Source organism: Lampetra fluviatilis, chromosome 1 (genome assembly GCF_964198595.1).
Source record: "Lampetra fluviatilis chromosome 1, kcLamFluv1.1, whole genome shotgun sequence".
NCBI lineage: Eukaryota > Metazoa > Chordata > Hyperoartia > Petromyzontiformes > Petromyzontidae > Lampetra > Lampetra fluviatilis.
In genome coordinates this window covers 6,378,648-6,396,878 of record NC_136275.1, presented here as the reverse complement: position 1 = coordinate 6,396,878, position 18,231 = coordinate 6,378,648, and the positions used below count along the sequence as shown (strand labels likewise).

General features: G+C 46.8%; 1 protein-coding gene across 2 annotated transcripts in view; it reads left to right on the top strand.

Annotated features, from left to right (window-relative positions):
• The first annotated feature begins 16,693 nt into the window (after positions 1–16,693).
• The window catches only part of RBM33 (RNA binding motif protein 33), a 50,782-nt gene continuing 49,244 nt past the window's right edge, over positions 16,694–18,231 (top strand). For both annotated transcript variants that reach the window (XM_078854959.1, XM_078854950.1), the window contains exon 1: positions 16,694–17,061. The gene's annotated coding sequence lies outside the window, so the exon portion shown is untranslated. The remainder of the gene's footprint in view (positions 17,062–18,231) is intronic.

The window sequence follows — 18,231 nt, the reverse complement described above, 5'->3', positions numbered from 1 at the left end:
CTCAATGGGGGCAGCCGAGAGAGAGAGAGGAAAGCGTGCGAGGGTCCTGGCTGATTAGTTTGCTCGGAGCTCTGCGTGCTCCGAGTGGAGGGGAAGCGGCGAGGCTTGAAAGCTTTAGCCTGGAAATGTAAATCTCCCCCTCATGCACGGCCCGCACAATGGCACGTTTGACCCGATCTGTGCGGGTGCCTTGGCTACCGTGCCTCCCGTACCCTCCAATAGCCAGCCCCCCACCCCCCCTTAACACACCCTCCTCCTACCCCTCCCCCCTCGAGTCAGAGAGACCCCCCCCCTACGCCTCCCCTCACCACGACTTCCACATCCCCATGCACTTTGACTTCTTCTATCAGTCTCCACAGCGTCCACGTTCCTCCTCCTCCTTCATTTGCCACTCCACGGGCCACCCGTCTCTCGCCTCCCCCCACCCACCCAGCCCATCATCACAGAGGATCCCTCATCTCGGGCTCGAATGCCACCAATCGCAATTTCTGTATTGTGACCGTGCGTCTGTCTGTGTTTCACAGCGTTCCACTCCGACGAAGTTACACGTGAGATGCGCTTCCGCGGCCGCCTGGAACGCGCTTCTTTCCGATATGAGGAGTCCAGCGGAGCAATGCACTTTTAAATCTCGATTGAAAACTTGTTTCTTTAGAAATTATTTCCGTGTTTAGTTTTGTTGTCCTTCCCCCCGCACCTCCGATTAGCACGGTTGGCTACGTACGGTGCGAAATAAGTTCAACGTACACACATTCAAATATACTGCACGGTGCACTGAGCACAGTCAGCATGCTTAGCAAGTCCAACAGATGAAAGTTACAACTTAGAACAACAAGGCCATGATTTACGTGTTCTGACATTTTACTAACAGGCCACATTCTATGATATACAAATACCCTGTCGTTGAGATGTAATAGTAAAGCAATGCTGGTGAACTGACTGATGTCTACAGGCCAGATATGGTTAGTTTAAGCGAGCCCGGACCCTGCTGATGTGAAACGCTGAACGTATGAACCAGCTACAGAGTTTGTTTTGTATTTAACCAATGGTGCACAAAATATGTCTATCTCTATATATCCGCTCACAGGAGGCCATGTGGCTGTTGGGATGCGTAAATACTTTTTTGTGGAGCGACAAATATGGGAAGGAGACATATGGTCTGCGTGTTGATTTTTGACGAAGAAATTCGCGCCAGTCAACGGTCAGACACGCACACACAGACACGCACACACAGACACGCGCACAGACAGACACGCACACAGACACGCGCACAGACGCGCACACAGACACGCACACACAGACACGCACACACAGACACGCGCACAGACACACGCGCACACAGACACGCACACAAAGACACGCGCACAGACAGACACGCACACACAGACACGCGCACAGACAGACACGCACACACAGTCACGCACACACAGACACGCACATCCGCAGACACGCACACACAGACACACACACACAGACACGCACACACACAGACACGCACACACAGACGAACGTCCCAAGCGACGTCGCCTCAATCGATAACCGTGCGGGCATTGGTGCGGGTGACCTTCGTGGTGAGTTTGTACTGGTGGTGTTGACGAGATGTGTGCAGAGTTTAGCTGAAGTTAGTATTGGTGTTGAAAATCTGTGTGGTGAGTTCAGTATCGTGTGGGTGAGCTGAGTGGTGAGTTTAGTATCGTGTTGGTGAGCTGAGTGGTGAGTTTAGTATCGTGTCGGTGAGCTGAGTGATGAGTTCAGTATCGTGTCGGTGAGCTGTGTGGTGAGTTTAGTATCGTATCGGTGAGCTGTGTGGTGAGTTTAGTATCGTGTCGGTGAGCTGAGTGGTGAGTTTAGTATCGTGTCGGTGAGCTGTGTGGTGAGTTTAGTATCGTGTCGGTGAGCTGTGTGGTGAGTTTAGTATCGTGTCGGTGAGCTGAGTGGTGAGTTTAGTATCGTGTCGGTGAGCTGTGTGGTGAGTTTAGTATCGTGTCGGTGAGCTGTGTGGGTGAGTTTAGTATCGTGTCGGTGAGCTGTGTGGTGAGTTTAGTATCGTGTCGGTGAGCTGTGTGGGTGAGTTTAGTATCGTGTCGGTGAGCTGTGTGGTGAGTTTAGTATCGTGTCGGTGAGCTGTGTGGTGAGTTTAGTATCGTGTCGGTGAGCTGTGTGTGTGAGTTTAGTATCGTGTCGGTGAGCTGTGTGGTGAGTTTAGTATCGTGTCGGTGAGCTGTGTGGTGAGTTCAGTATCGTGTCGGTGAGCTGAGTGGTGAGTTTAGTATCGTGTCGGTAAACTGAGTGGTGAGTTTAGTATCGTGTCGATGAGCTGAGTGGTGAGTTTAGTATCGTGTCGGTGAGCTGAGTGGTGAGTTTAGTATCGTGTGGGTGAGCTGAGTGATGAGTTCAGTATCGTGTCGATGAGCTGTGTGGTGAATTTAGTATCGTGCCGATGAGCTGTGTGGTGAATTTAGTATCGTGTCGGTGAGCTGAGTGGTGAGTTTAGTATCGTGTCGGTGAGCTGTGTGTGTGAGTTTAGCATCGTGTCGGTGAGCTGAGTGGTGAGTTTAGTATCGTGTCGGTGAGCTGAGTGGTGAGTTTAGTATTGTGTCGGTGAGCTGTGTGTGTGAGTTTAGTATCGTGTGGGTGAGCTGAGTGGTGAGTTTAGTATCGTGTCGGTGAGCTGAGTGGTGAGTTTAGTATCGTGTCGGTGAGCTGAGTGGTGAGTTTAGCATCGTGTCGGTGAGCTGAGTGGTGAGTTTAGTATCGTGTGGGTGAGCTGAGTGATGAGTTCAGTATCGTGTCGATGAGCTGTGTAGTGAATTTAGTATCGTGTCGGTGAGCTGAGTGGTGAGTTTAGTATCGTGTCGGTGAGCTGAGTGGTGAGTTTAGCATCGTGTCGGTGAGCTGAGTGGTGAGTTTAGTATCGTGTGGGTGAGCTGAGTGATGAGTTCAGTATCGTGTCGATGAGCTGTGTGGTGAATTTAGTATCGTGTCGGTGAGCTGAGTGGTGAGTTTAGTATCGTGTCGGTGAGCTGTGTGGTGAGTTTAGTATCGTGTCGGTGAGCTGAGTGGTGAGTTTAGTATCGTGTCTGTGAGCTGTGTGGTGAGATTCATAGCGGTTGCTTTTGGGATTTTTGTCGTTTTCGTGAAAACGTTGGAAGTGTACTTGCGAACTGCAGCTTCACCTCGCTTAAAGCGGGTTTGAGGGGGTTCATATAGAATTTCGAGGGGGGTGGTGGGTGACACGGTAAATATTCATAAAACATGAATGGAGCACACGCCTCATAGTTTTTTGGATCGCCAAAATAAATGTGTCGTTAAAACCCGCCACCACCCGACACAGCCAACTAGTATGGGTTGTCACGTAAACAGAACATGCCAATGCGTCACTAGTACAGCACATCGGTGTGTTGGAGAGCCAAGCCACAACATTTACAATCTGAGTACGACGTTTGGCCAGTAATTACAAATAGGTGTCGCCTGATGAAGCTGGTTGCCTGAAACATTTGAAGTGCAATATCCCGTTCGCTTTTCCATGTAAGCCAATGCGCTTAAAGCAATGCGAGCTCAGGGATACAATCACTTAGGGGTGTTTTGTGCAGTCAACCGCTGGGCCCCGCATCGGACAGATGGGACGGGACGGAAATACGATTTCCCCGGTCACAATAAAGAGGATCCAATGGGTTCGCTTACAAACTCCTCCCGCCTTTCAACTCCACGCATGCAGGGTTTCCGAGCCGGGTAAGGGAAGGGTGGAATGTGAATTCACACCCTCTGGAGTAAAACATACCCCCTCGTACCATTCCCCCCAACACAACCCTTCCCCATCACCTCCCATCATCACCCCCATCACCTCCCATCATCACCCCCATCACCCCTCTGGTCGCGTGAACGGGCTCCGCAGAAGCCGCACGGGAGCGCCGCCTTCACTGCAATTTCACAGGCGGTCAGCTGACGGACAGCCTCAAACAAGAGCGCTCGCCATAGCTGGCCGATCACAGAGATCACGCAAAAAGGGGGCCACCCCGCACCCATCTCCCACCCCATCGCCATCCCACCGCCGCCAGCCCCCCAATCCCCAGACCCCCTCCCACCCCCCACCATCTCCTCCCCCCGGACTCCCCCGATGCCTGCCCTTTGCTCTTCTGTTCCCCACCCATCTGCCCGCTAAAGTGAAATATTCCGGGTTTCCATCCCGGGTGTCACTTAATCCTATTAACATCATACAAGTTAAGGCGAGAGTGGCTGAGTTAATTGCGAGGCGCTTGATACGCGGCCTTCGTCGATGATAATCAGCGCGCGGTAGAGAGTATAGCGAAATGAGTCGACTCATTCTAACTCAAATTTGCCGTCGATTATCTTTGTCCGTGGTGATTTGTGTGCGTGTGGTAGGAGGACGAGCAGCGGCGGCTACGAACCCGTCTATCCGAGTTCGATTCCCTGCCGTGGCTGACATCAGGTGCGAATGGCCAGCGTGGTGAGGTGTGGTCAAACGACCCCATGAACGACACGGCGTGGGAAAACGTTCGTCCAGGAGTGGACTTCGTCCAAGCCACTGCTGGTGGGTATTAGTCCTGGGCGTGTGTTTGACCACCATGCTCCAGCACGGTGATCAGTGCAGCGAGTGAAGGGGTTTGTGCGGCCGTCGCACCTTCGATTAGCACGGTTGGCTACTACGTACGGTGCGAAATAAGTTCAACATACATACGCATAAGCCGTTGTAAGGAATCTATACGAGGTCACGGAGTTCATCGGGAAGTGCGCTAACCACTGCCCCAACGCTCCTCTCAGGGTGAGCGTAATGTGCTTCGTACGCATCAACCTATGGAAAGACATGTACATTTGCATAACTAGACTGATATCCTAACTTGATAGGAGTTTTTTTTCTTTCTCATGATAAACACGGGACACTGGTCACAGTACGGGATTGGTGAAGGAGGGGCGGAGGGGGCTCGGGAATCGAACTCGGACTAAGAGGTTCGGTGGCACAGTGCTCCGCCACCTTTTCTGAATTGTTAAAGTGTACTTATTTGGAGGACTGTATTAAGGGTGTAACGATGCAGCATCGATTAATAAAGATTGCCATTTCTCAGGATGTATGCGTATAATCGTGTGTGTAGTGCATATGAATGGACTTAATTTTATTCGTATACGTTGCGTTGGGACTCGGGTTTCTGGGTGGAACGGTGGCGCAGTGGTTAGTACACTGCACGAGCCCACAATAGCGATTTCTACAAATACAACATTGCTTTCTAAAGAACATCCCAGCTGCATTTGCATAGCGCCCCATTTCCAAAGCGGCGCAATTAACTCTGCAGTTGCCTTCTCTTTGGCTGGACAAAACGCACCCGTTCCCGATATGGGATTGCATTTCGCCCCGTAATTTCAATGGAGCACTCTGGCCAATAAGAGCTGGTAATCTAACAGCATTTGGTGAACAAGCCTGCTGATGATACCCGGACGGTCGAAACCGGTTCAGAGTTTTCTTTGCATAAACACATTCGATTATATCACTTTGGCCTCAAAAGGAAAATATATAATAGGCGACGTCTCGGGCAATGTCCCTTCTTCATTGCACGTACATAGAGAGCCCAGAGAGATGGAGTGTATACAAGTTGGAGACTGCACTTTGCACCATGGGGCCTGATAGGAATGAAATAAAACAGTTTTCTGATGAAGTTTTTACATTTCCATATGAATATTTGCGTATTCGTAGCTAATGGGTAACAGACAATCCCTTCAATAAATAATAATACAATGCATTTCTAGATAAACTCTTCTGTATGAAAAGTAAAATGATAAAATATTCGATCAAATATTGCTGGCACGGTCCTTAATAGGCCAATGGACTAAAACCAATATTTTCACTGAAACGAGCAGACCGCACGTCCTCTGCATTTAACAGGTCCGTCTGTCCCTCCGGACGTGACGACCTGCCAGTCAGTCAGTCAGCCAGCCAGCAAAACTTTTTTTTTCTAATATAGTATGATATGATGATGGAGAGACAGAATGGAATGAATTTTGCGTATACACTACTGTATTTGATTTATATACACACATAATATGCGCGCGCGTGTGTGTGTGTAAATGTGCGTGTATATATATAGGCGCACTCAAATCTCCATGTGCCTCCTTTACCCCCCCCTTCCCCTGGGCCGGACAAAGCGCCTCGTTTCCCACAGCTCTTGCCGGGAAGCGTCGCTGTCACCCGTAATGAGATGGGGGCGGCGCGCCGCGCGGCTCCCCCTTATCTCGCGGACGCGCGGACCCCGCTCGGCGCCGATTAAACGCGCCTCGGCCGACCGACCGACCGACACAGTCGTTTCCTGGCCGCGTTGTTATTATTATCATCACCCAGGGCTCCCAATCCCCTCCATTCACCCCGAGAGCTCTAATCTCTTGACCCGGGAGGGGTGGTTGGTTGGTTGGTGGTGGTGGGGGGAGGAGGAGGTTGGGTCTCGCCCCACAGAAGAGTCAGGTCAGCCGCTGTCCACCCCCCTTTTCCACATTGATTAGCACGCCGCTGCTGCCAAGTGAGACTTGGCAGCAGCGGCGGCGGGCTCTCCGCGTGTACCTTTTCTGCGCGCCCCTCCAAGGGGACGGCTGATGACAATCGATAATTGCCTTTCGGAGATTACCAACGCGGCGCGGGCTCCTACCCATGGCTCTTGAAGCAAGTGCGTTGTGCGTGGTGATACAGCCCCAGTGGCGACTTGTGCGCCAGGAATTGCAAATGAGGTCTTTTTGCACACGCGCGCGCGTGTGTTATTGCACGTTGTCCATGTGCTGGGGAGTGGTGGTGCAGTGGTTAGGGCATTGAGTTACGAACCAGGCGACCCCCGCCAAGCTCGATTGGCGAATGTTATCTAAACCGGTCGTGTGCTTCCCCTAGGTCGACTCGGCCTTTAACGAATAGTGCTTTTTGTAAACATCGGCACGGGGGAGATAAAGACGGCCGGGCATGGTTTTGGCTCTATACCTCTCTTGGGCTCCGTGGCCGGCCTTCCAAGTTGCTTGCTAACAGCCCCTGCCTCAATAGCCAATGTGAGCTACACAGGCGATCTTTATCTGTACATGTGTACGTGTGTTTGTTTTTGTAGACTGAGTGTCTTTGTGGTCGATGTGTGTATCAGTATGATTGTGTCTCTGTGAATCTGTGTATGTGTGTTGCGGTGTGTGTGGACGAGCGGTGGTGTAGCGGTTAGCGCGCCGCGCTACGAACCTGGCGACGCGAGTTCATGTACCATTGACGGCCACCACCCAGTAACAATTATCTGAACCGATCCTGGGTCTCCCCAAGGCCAACTAAGCCTCAAATGAGTACCTGGTGCAGTGTGTAGTAAACATCGCCACTGGGGAGACAAAGGTGGTCGGCCGTGGTGCTAGCCACTTGCCCCCTCGTGTGCCGTGTCGGCCTTCATAAGTGCTCGATAACAGCACTTGTTACTACAGTCTGTTATGGCTATACGGGGGATCTTTATATTCGTTTCAGTAAGCAGTGGTCATCCTATTGAGAGACTGGTCACCACCATGGGCATTTGGATTTTCTTCCGCTGGCTCAGGATCATCGTCAATGGACTTGATCCTCCGCCTCTGCATTTCTCATTTGCACAGGGAGATATTTTTCCACGAGGATTCGACCAGAAGCAGAATTGAGCCTGGATAATTTATTGGATAGATGACCTCCCAAGTACAAAGAGGTTTGTTATAGGACTACAGAGCTAGATGATTGGCAGCAGTTGACAGATGCAGCAAAATGCATTACTCTACTGTGCGTTTATGCCTCCACATCCATGTTCCAAACCTTTCCCAACCCACACTTGCGGGTGTGGTGAAGTATAGTCAACTACCCCCCAACCCACTACCCGCACAGCGTGGGGAGGCCCTCATCCAGCAATGAGTTGACAAGAGGGCCGTTCACGTACATGACTACTTTATAATGCGTATGGAAGTTCACGCGTGAGGATGTGCGTCTGATACGTGGGCCTTGTCACCTCTTACAAGTGACAGGCGTTTGTCAGGCGCACAAGGAGAACACAATACACACACGGTGATCGCAGGCTTCAATAGCCTGGCCCGTCTGTATGCGCGCGGGCGAGACCCGTTTTTATTATAATGACCTCATGATAAGCCGAAATCTGTGTCTAATGATTCAAAGGTTTTCGACAGTTGTGATGCCGAATTATAATCTTTCCGCTATTTTGTGTACAGATATGCGGGTGTATGTTTATAGATACAACTGCAGATAGTTCTTATTCTTAGGTTTTTTCGATAAAGTCACGTAGGTAAAACATCAAGTGATGCAGCTAATTCGGCTGTGACGGTCCCACCTGATGACGGAGACTTGTGTTGCCTCAGAAACGTCGTGATTTTTGTTTTATTTTATTTTATTTTCATTAATTTTGATGTTTTACCTACGTGACTTTACCGAAAAAACCTAAGAATATGATTCCTTGCAGTCACGAAAGCTTCAAATCTAGAATGCAGATAGTTCATGTCATGTGCATGAAGTAAAAATACAGAAATGCGGTTAACGCTGTGTGACTTTGTTTTAAATGTCAAACCCTTTTTGGTAATTTGCCTTTTGCCAAATAAATTCCTGCCACGTTTTAATAGAATCAAAAGCAAAACTCATCACGTTCATCATATATATTGGCTTTCAACAGAAAACATATCAAACAGGCCAACGTTTAGGGAAATGGTCCTCCCTCAGAGTAGAAACATTATGTAGTCTGTTTCTGTTATTATGCGATAGTGGTAATGATGAATGTGGTGAATTGTAAAAAAATTATGTGCTTGTGCACGACTGCCAATGCAGTCCCGGAGTTAATTTACAGTATGCAGTGTGGGAAAATAAAACGACATAGCAATGTTTAACCATGGCTTACTGATGAGTGGTAACAGCACAAATACTGCCCGAGTCTGCTGTAGCTCAATTCTCAGCCAGCTGATACAATGTTGTAAAATGTCCCAGTGACGAGAGCAAATGCAGTGATGACGACATGTGATGTCATATGACCCAGACTGGCCGGAGCAAGGTTATAGGACAATTAATTTTTATTGGTTAACCCTTAGAGGAATAAACATGTTTGGATGGGAACGCAACAGTGTTAACAAACTTCAATGCTCACAACAAAGCCCTTTGTGGCTCCTTGCGTCACAGTTCTAAGACAATCGGCAGATTAATGTTGCCCTCCTCGTTTCCTACTTGGTTCCCATTATAGCTGAATTACTGTTAAGGATGCTATACTTCATCGCTGATAACAGTTTTAAAAAAATGTATCCTGAAAAAGCTTTGCATTTCCGTATTGATGTACGGTATGAGGAACGTTACACAACAATGACTGAACCCTGCACATTTTTACACGACCATGTCTTTTTTCTTGAAGATTTAGATAAACGAAAAATGGATCTTGTATAAATGGTTACTGCTCGTAAACTTGACTTAGCAAAAGTTTATTGAGATAATATTTTCATTTGCAGGGGAGATCTAAAATAAAATGATTCCATTGTTAAATTGCAAGGGATACATTTAAAACTAAATTATATAACAGTGCCAAGCGTAATCAAGAGATAAACCTTGTAAAAGTAGAGTAAAATTGTCGACTATCCGTCGGCGGACTGTAAATAAAACTGTCTCCAAGTTCAAATGAGTGCTGAGTGGTGTTCATCCGCATTGGGGGCCATGATTTAGTCGTGAAAATTCCACATTCCAAAGGTGTGTTCATATTCCGACCACTTATGCATATGTGTAATGACAGTGCAGAGAGATAGTGGGACAGTGTGGCTCCCTGGGACCATGGTTACTAATGGACAAGCTACCAGGACCATGGTTACTAATGGACGAGCTATTAATGAGATGGGAGCCAATGGCGGGGAAGAACAAGTTAATGAGGATTCATAAGCCGGGATCCAATGGCGGGGAAGTGTTACTAATGGACGAGTTCATGAGGATTCATCAGCCGGGATCCAATGGCGGGGAAGGGTGAGAAGGACGTGAGGGGCAGGGCCAGTTGCGGTGAGGAGGATTGAGGCTTAGGGTGTGGCCGGAGTGGGCGAGAATAAATGGCAGCGTGAGCGGAGGCTTGGGGCTGCTTGGTGTGGGGAACTGCCGTCGCCTTCGCCTTGGATCGGGTTGTCTCCATCGTCTGCGAGTCGCCTTAAGATTGGAAGCTATGTTGTCTCAGAAGAAGAGAGTTATATCAATACCCAAGTGTACATAGTCACTCGCAGTTACGTGTTGATTTGTTCTTGGACTTTATTCATAATAAATATACAGAAGACAAGACGGCGTCTCTGAGAGCTACATTACACATGTATAAAAAGGGATGATAGGGGAATTGTACTAGTAACCTTCTGATTGTGAGCTGAGTGCCTCTAACCTCAGTGCCAAATAAGTAGATTACATCTAACAATAGTCCAATGGGTTACAGCTTGGTTAAAGCGGTGTTAAAACGATCAATCAAATTTCCCTATGTATATGCGTCTAACACAAAATAGCAGATGTGATTTAGCAAACATATTTTTTGTTTCATTTCGAGAAACATGTTACATTATTTACTTTTACACTTTTTTTTTATCAAGTGCTGCAACATCAATGTGCATTGCTCATTATATCCACAAGCAACGGGTTGTTTGCAGTATCTTGGCCTAAGAAGGACGTGACAATTGTATTGGACATGGGTCTGTTCATTGCAAGTTCCATTGCAATCGAAGTGATTCTCGCAATACGGTCACAGACACCAATACATCTTGCGTGTTGAAGCATATGGACGATATGTACGCATGTATGTTGAATTTCTTTCATACTGTACATAGCCAACCGTGCTAATCGGAGGTTCGATATTCATGCTGCATTTGTCTTTCATCGAGCAAGTTATATCAACGATTCTACACGAAAAGAGTCCAATCAAGGGTCCATCAATTTCAGTATTTTAAGACGTTTTCTGATCGACGAACACATTGTGGGTTCGGATCCCAGTTTATGGTCAACTTGGCCCATCATTCCTCCAGGGTCGATAAAATAGTACCTATTGGTAGGAAGTCAAACAATGCTTGTCCTACAGGGAGATTGATAATCGCTGTGAGATTTTTAATAAAAAAAGTTGTTTGGGCAGGACACATTACTCGTGGACAAGACTGCTGTCAGAGTGGCAGCCAAGGGGAGGAATGCACCTGAGGGGACGCTCTCCGCAGAGATTTCGTGATGAAAGGCAGCGCGTGTACATGCAGCTCCCATGAATGGATTTAAACTTCGTAGGACTGTGAGAGATTGACAAGGTTTGGGAATATCTTCATCCAGCAGTGGAGTGATCACGGATGATGATAGGAATGTGACAATTTCATGGCTGGCTTTGTGGCTGCAAGTGGAGATGCGTGCTACGAGAATGCTTGTTTGAGCAAGGGGACACTTTGAGCCATGGGCCACCACCACCGTCGCCACCACCACTACCACCGCCACCACCACCCAACAAGGATGTTGCGCACATGTTTGTGCGACAAACATTGGTTGGGTCCCACGAGAGCAATCTACATACGTCCAAAATTCAATTAGGTGGCTAAACCTTCTACGATTTCCTGCAAAAGTTCCACGAGCTAAAATGTACTCAATAGAATTCATCTGTCTGCAGCACCCGGCGTTTTTCTATTGCCGTTTTATTCCCCAGACCGATCCTTTCGGGGCTCAGGTCGCCAATCTAAATAGGGACATAATGCTCAGGGCCCCCGCTGTTCACACCACCATTATGGACGGCTGTCGCGAGGCCATTCTGCCCAAGCTCAGGGTCAGTGCGGCCGCCCAGGGCTCGTTCCGCTCTGATGCCGCCCCATTCTCCTCCGCCTGGGATGACGCTGGGAAGGCTGAATGCTCATGAAACTGGCTGTCTGTGCCTCACCATTATGGGGCTGTATCCTGTGCTAAGGGTTTTTTTTTCTGGCCGCTGATGCTGCATCGGCATATTTTTGAGTTAACGTACACAAAATAATGGACTCCAAGTGGAAAAGGTGTACAGCTCCCAGGAATATAAAATATACTTTGCCACGTATACCATGTTCTGCTTATTATAGATCAGCCAATCATCCTCGGTGCTTGATAAAATCAGTATTTGTGAGACATTATGTACAGATTGGTCTCTGAAATGTAAATGTGGAAATTCTGCTTTTTCTATAAATGTGTGCATCATTGTGTCAAATAAATTAATAACGATAGTCTGTCTTGTACTATATCAGAACATCGCACGGTATATGTGGCCATCTCCTATGTCGGTTCAAAGTTCATTTCTGAATGTGACTCCGGTCTCCGATCTCAAGCCACGGACAACCTATAGTCAGTCAATTTCCGTCTTCAATCATTCGCCAGCAGGATTTCAGGCATTTACCAGGCTACTGTTCTACTCACCAATCTCGACTTGCTGATCAGCTTCTCACCAAGCGACAATGAAGAAGATAATCGAGTTGTGTTGCAGTTCAGAAGCAGTGGTGTTCAACACACTGCCCCCCGCCAGTCCCCGACAATCCGGTTTGATTCCTGACCATGCACAACACCATGAGCACGTGGTATCTGAACCTGTACTCAACCTGCTCTCGGTCAATTCAACCTAAACATTTATAACAGGAGTGGGGAGACAAGGCAGAATAGTGTACATTGTAAAGTAGTTTCCATGTGTGCTGTGCTGGTCATAATAGATGTTCACGAACAGCACTTGCCCCAAGCCTCGAGTAGTCTAATGGCCAAAGCATAAATCGTTACGTATGTATGTTGAACTTGTTTCGCACGGTACGTAGCCAACCGTCATAACTTTAATCATATCGATTTATTTACGTGGCTAATAAGAGTTAATTATTGAATAACCCACTCATGTGAAACGATTATCACGTAATTCACCGTACTTGGTCATATACAGAAATGTGAGCCTCTAACGTTATGCCAACTTCGGTGGTACCAACAAATAAAATATCTGGTCCTGGTGCATGGACTATCGGGTTAAAATGGGGTTTACTATTACTGAATGAACGAATTAAGACAAAATATTTTGACATAAACCCATATTCTTAAAATGCTTAGAATACCTGCTGTCCTAAATATGCGTTAAAAAAAATATTTGCCCAAAATGTTAAATCCCTGTCTTTTTTTTTACTATCAGCATAAATGCAAAATGTATGAGCCGCCGAATGATGATCATGCATAATACAGGTATCACTTCATAATTGCAATTAATTTTCATTGCAAAGGAATATTACCATACTAATATAAATTCGTGTTTAAATAACATAATTTGTAAATATCTCCTCCATGTCACCACACCTGCTAACGCAACAAATTACTGGCAATGACCCCAAGCAAACAATGGAACCAATTCAATGTGCGTTGTCCTAAAACCGAACGCATTTTGCAAAACAAATTTACGCAATTTATATGAAAATTTCCGACCTCGTCCAAATAATGCCAATTTTGGTAGCCAATTCTCATTTAAAATTCTGGTATGAATGAGATTATGTGGGTTTTTTTTTATAAACGTAAATAGGCTCTGGTGTTTTAATATATTTTATTGCACGTGTTGTCATGGTTTATCCACTGCTGGATGAAGGCTTTAAGTCAACAATGTAATAATCCATTAAAAAAACAATGCAATAATCCACCTTGCACCGCTAAATGAACGGATGTAATTGCTCAGTCTCTTCGGAGGACATCTGCTGGGATGCATTCCATTTTCTTGGCTCAAAAAAGTGAAAGTGATATCATCAAAATTTACATTTAGGCAGTGCTCATCTCCTGTTTAAATGCATGAACCAGGAGTGGAAATGCCACGTTACTATGGCAAGGGGAAAGTGTCTCCATAGGCCAACTACTTTTGATTTCCCACAAAGTGGTGCTGATTTTGACCCCAGAGAGCCAACCACCAACCAAGATTTGAATTCCCAACCTTCGGTCATGATCCCTCCTAGCGACGTGTGATGCCCAAACCCACTTTGCTTCAAACATTGGATGATGAATTCACTTGCGCGTGTTCTCTAATTCGTGAGCTCTTTATGCCTCTCAGTGTAATTCTAAGCGGGCATCTCTCCATGCACCTTTGTGCACTATTCAGCTTTTCTTGTAGATTTTCGTTCGTCACCGACAATAGCAAATAGTACATGTCGAGTAAAGTGTTTTTAGGTGCGTTGGTATGTTCATTTTAAAGCCATTTAACCTGATCCCTTAGCATAAAGCAACAAGTTATATCCATCCTTTGGGATATGGCCAAGCAATGTTGTGCCAACTTCCTTGTCAATAACCCTCCACCATCCGACTAGATTTGTCACGTTGACAAATATATCGTTGTATAAAAAAAATAAACTACAATTTATAACGCGCGCATATTTTTGCGCATCGGGCGCAACGTTCAATCGAAAAACACGGACGCGCGGAGTCAAGAGCTCAAAGTCCCTCGCATGCCAACACGAACGAGTGAGAGCCTGTACGGGTGAGAGAGCCTTGAGTTGCTGCTTGACGATGGATGACGATTTGGGATGCCGCCGCCTCTGTGCAAGTACATGGGAGAGAGTGCAACGACGGAGCAACGCCGCTCAGCCAGGATAGTCGGTCCTGGTTCTGGTTGTTAGACGTTCTCCGCAGGGTTTTGCGGCTGTTTGCTGCGGTCAGTGGAGTGACCATGATGGAGGAGGTATAGCGCAAGACCTTGTGATTACGGCTCGATGACACAGGATGGCGATTTTACACTGGATCATGAATTTTATGGAGAGGCAGTGGATTTTTTTTTAGCTAAGCCTTGAAAGCTAGAAAGTCACATTTAATGTATCTATGTTGAGCTTTTTTCGCACTGTTCGTAGCCAACCGTGCTAATCGGAGGTGCGGGGGAAGGACACCAAACGAAGCACAAATAGCATTTAATGGCAAAGCGGGTTGTTTTTGAACCGCTTAAGTTTGTTGAGGTGTTTTTTCTGATGTCTCAGCAAGGATGATGCCGCAAGCCAGAGTACACTTGCTCTGGCTGCAGTCAACGTTGGGCGGGATGTGCTACAAGGAGGGCCTTGAGATGGTGTTGAGGACGAGATGATGCCAAGGATTTTCAGATGATTTCGGAGACCGATGCTGGAGCCAGCGCTCAGTATTTTGTGAGCGAGTGACACCCTGGTGATCCGCTGCCTGGTGCCTAAGCACCTCCGATTTCCCCGCACCGCCGAATACCACGGTTGGCTCCGGTGCGAAATAAGTTCAGCATACATAGTTTAACTCGTAGGCTTTCGCGACCAATACATACATAGGACATGGGTTACGGATGTATCTGAGTTGAACAGGAGGTGATTTTACCAATAATTTGAGGTGCAATTTACGAGATTGGGTGGGCCGTGAGTGGAGGTTATAGTGGAATACGCGTTTGAAGAGGAGGGTAAATTACACGAAATTTGGCATGACTACTATGGGGCCGTCCATAAATGACGTCACGCGATTTTGGCCGATTTTTGACCCCCCTCCCCCCCTCGTCACACGGCGTCACAAATAGTCAGACCCCCTCAAATATCACGTCACAAAGCTCTGCCCCCCCCACTCCAACCATATTTCTATGCTTCAAATAACTTTAAACTATTGTCATTGTAGTGCGTATTTAATGTGGCGCTGCACTCTGATGTTGTAGGAGAAAACATTTATTACAAAGGAGGCGTTGGAAAGCTGAAATTTAGCATAAAATTCACTAGAAAATATTCAGCGTCTAACTAAAACTACAGATGTTCAGAATATTAGATTGAAATTCTCTTATAATTATAAAATATTAAAAGTAATTATAACTATGAAAAAATACTTGAAACTTTGTAGTAGAACGAAGCAAAATGGAGAGTACAATTTTAACAATCACATATTCATACCACAGAATGAAAAGCCTTGGTAGAATCATTAAAATCAAAATGTTTAATAACAATAATTCAAAACATTTACAAAATGTATGCTTCTCCACTATCCCATGGAGAAGCAAAATGCTCTTTCATGGAATAAATAAAAGGTGACCTTAGTAAATTTAAATAATCAAATAGTAAATAATGAAAATTAATCAAAATCAGTCTTGTTATAACAATTGTATTGTTTATATTTATTTAAGGTTGCGCATTTTGATGTGACGTCATATTTTTCAAACCCTCCCCCCCTCTCGTCACACATCGTCACAAATGTCTGACCCCCTCCCCCCCCTAGGTGTGTGACGTAATTTATGGACGGCCCCTATGTTTAGGTTTCTATTTTGGCACGGGCAAAACTCACGGTGACCTGGTTACACCAAAATAAACCTAAACCCTCACCCCAAAAAACTAATACGGCTCATAAGATCGGCTACCCTACGTTTTATTTTAGTTGAACCGATTTGTAATCTGATTGCGTTGATTCCCACATGGTCGATTCGATGCACGCATGGTGAGCATAACGAATCGACTTGTTTAGATGTTGAATCGAATCGATTGGGATAGAGGCGGAGCATTGTGGGCGGGGTAAGGGGAGGGGGTTTGGGGATAAAGGGCGTGGTCTAGACTAAGGGGCGGGGTGATAGTGCAGAAGTGGGGGTAGAGGGTGGGAACAACCCATTGATGGGCGTGGGGCAAGCGGCGGGGTGGGGCGATGAAAGGAGTAGGAGGAGCTAATGCTGGAGGAGGCGGGGCTTGAGAATAGTTGGGGCGGGCTTAGATTGAGGGGCGGGGCTCCTGCTCCGGCGACCGGCTCTACCCACAATGCTCTGCACCCCCCCCCCTTCGCATGTAGCCTCGCCGCCATCTTCTCCACAACCGTCGTATACAAGTACATTTTACTTAGTTACCAGAGATACCTAGGCGACAGTATTCGCTTCGGCTGCTCGTGTTTTTCTTTTTTTACTTAGAATGCCATGCGACACAATTTGTCGTCGAACACAGCCCGCGGCCCATTAGGTTGGGCCTACCCCGTTGGGCCCGCACCCCTTCACTCCTGGCCGCTCCTGCCGGCTCGGGCTCCGCAATCCCCGCGGTGCTTCTAGGCGAACACGAGGGCTCGGCCTAGCTCTGTGGCCTGCGGGAACAGCGACCGCGCGGCGACTTAGAACGAAACTGGGCGAGGTAATTGAACTTGTTTAAAAAATGAAACACTTGGCTTCACAAAAGGGGCTTTTACGGTATTAATTTTAGATGGCACGTTTATGTGAACAGCTGGGGAGGTGCTTGGAAGGAATGTTGCCATTGTCTAGCGAGACTGGCCCTGCCAGGTGTTTGCAATAATAACGTGCTATTGTTTTAGAATGTTGCAGTGTTTTATTTGAATATATTCCTAACTTATAAACCTGCACATATCCTTAAATACCCTGGTGGATTTTGGTTGTGGGACTTTACGCTGACACACGGTGTGATAAACGCGGGAGCATTGAAGTACTGAGCAACATTGTATTTTGGTGCACTTCCCTCCGGCCCACCACGTAACCATGCGAGCCCTTTGACACATTGTTTGCGCGTCCGAGTCTCCTAGGTTCAATTCTGCTTGGCTTACGAAAAGTGACGAGGCCGGGCACATCCCGGTTTATTTGGCCAAAGGGCCAACATTAAGGCGTTACAAAAAAAATGATACAATGCATACTGTTTAAAAGTATTGAGGTGTTACTATTTCAGTGCTACATTGTAGGATTGGCACCAGACGTGATCATGCGCTTGCTGTTTAAGCACCAAATACTGTATGCACATTTTTATTTTTCCGTCAACCACCCCTTGCCATGGGAACGTAGAATTATTCGCCAACAGCTCATGGCCTTCCAAGAGGTTAGATAGGTGACACCCCCATTTATTGCCTTTTTGAGTAGAGAGACACATTGGCAGAGTGGCTATGAAGACGCACTTGTGGTTAATTGGTAGTCCCATACTGTAGGCATTTTGAATGAAATGCCTTGCCCTCAATGCATCTGCACTGTATTCACGTAAAACGGTTTGAAATACAGTAATATCGTAAAATAACATGTCAGCATCGCTATTTTCTACACCTCGCGGTGAGGCTATAGGACAGCTACTGGTGCCCGTATCTTGGCCCACCCCTCAACTAATTTCTGCCATCTGTCACGGGGGCTTCTTCATTGTTTTGTTCTCTCCAGCACTCGAGTGGATTTTTTTTTATTTCCTGTTTCTAGCTCTAGCAATAGCAATTATAGAACATCATATTACACATGTAGCCTTACTTAAACCGTGATGTTTTGTCACCTGCTTATTCAGCTCTCCAATTGCTGCCCAGATTGTTAACACAGCCAC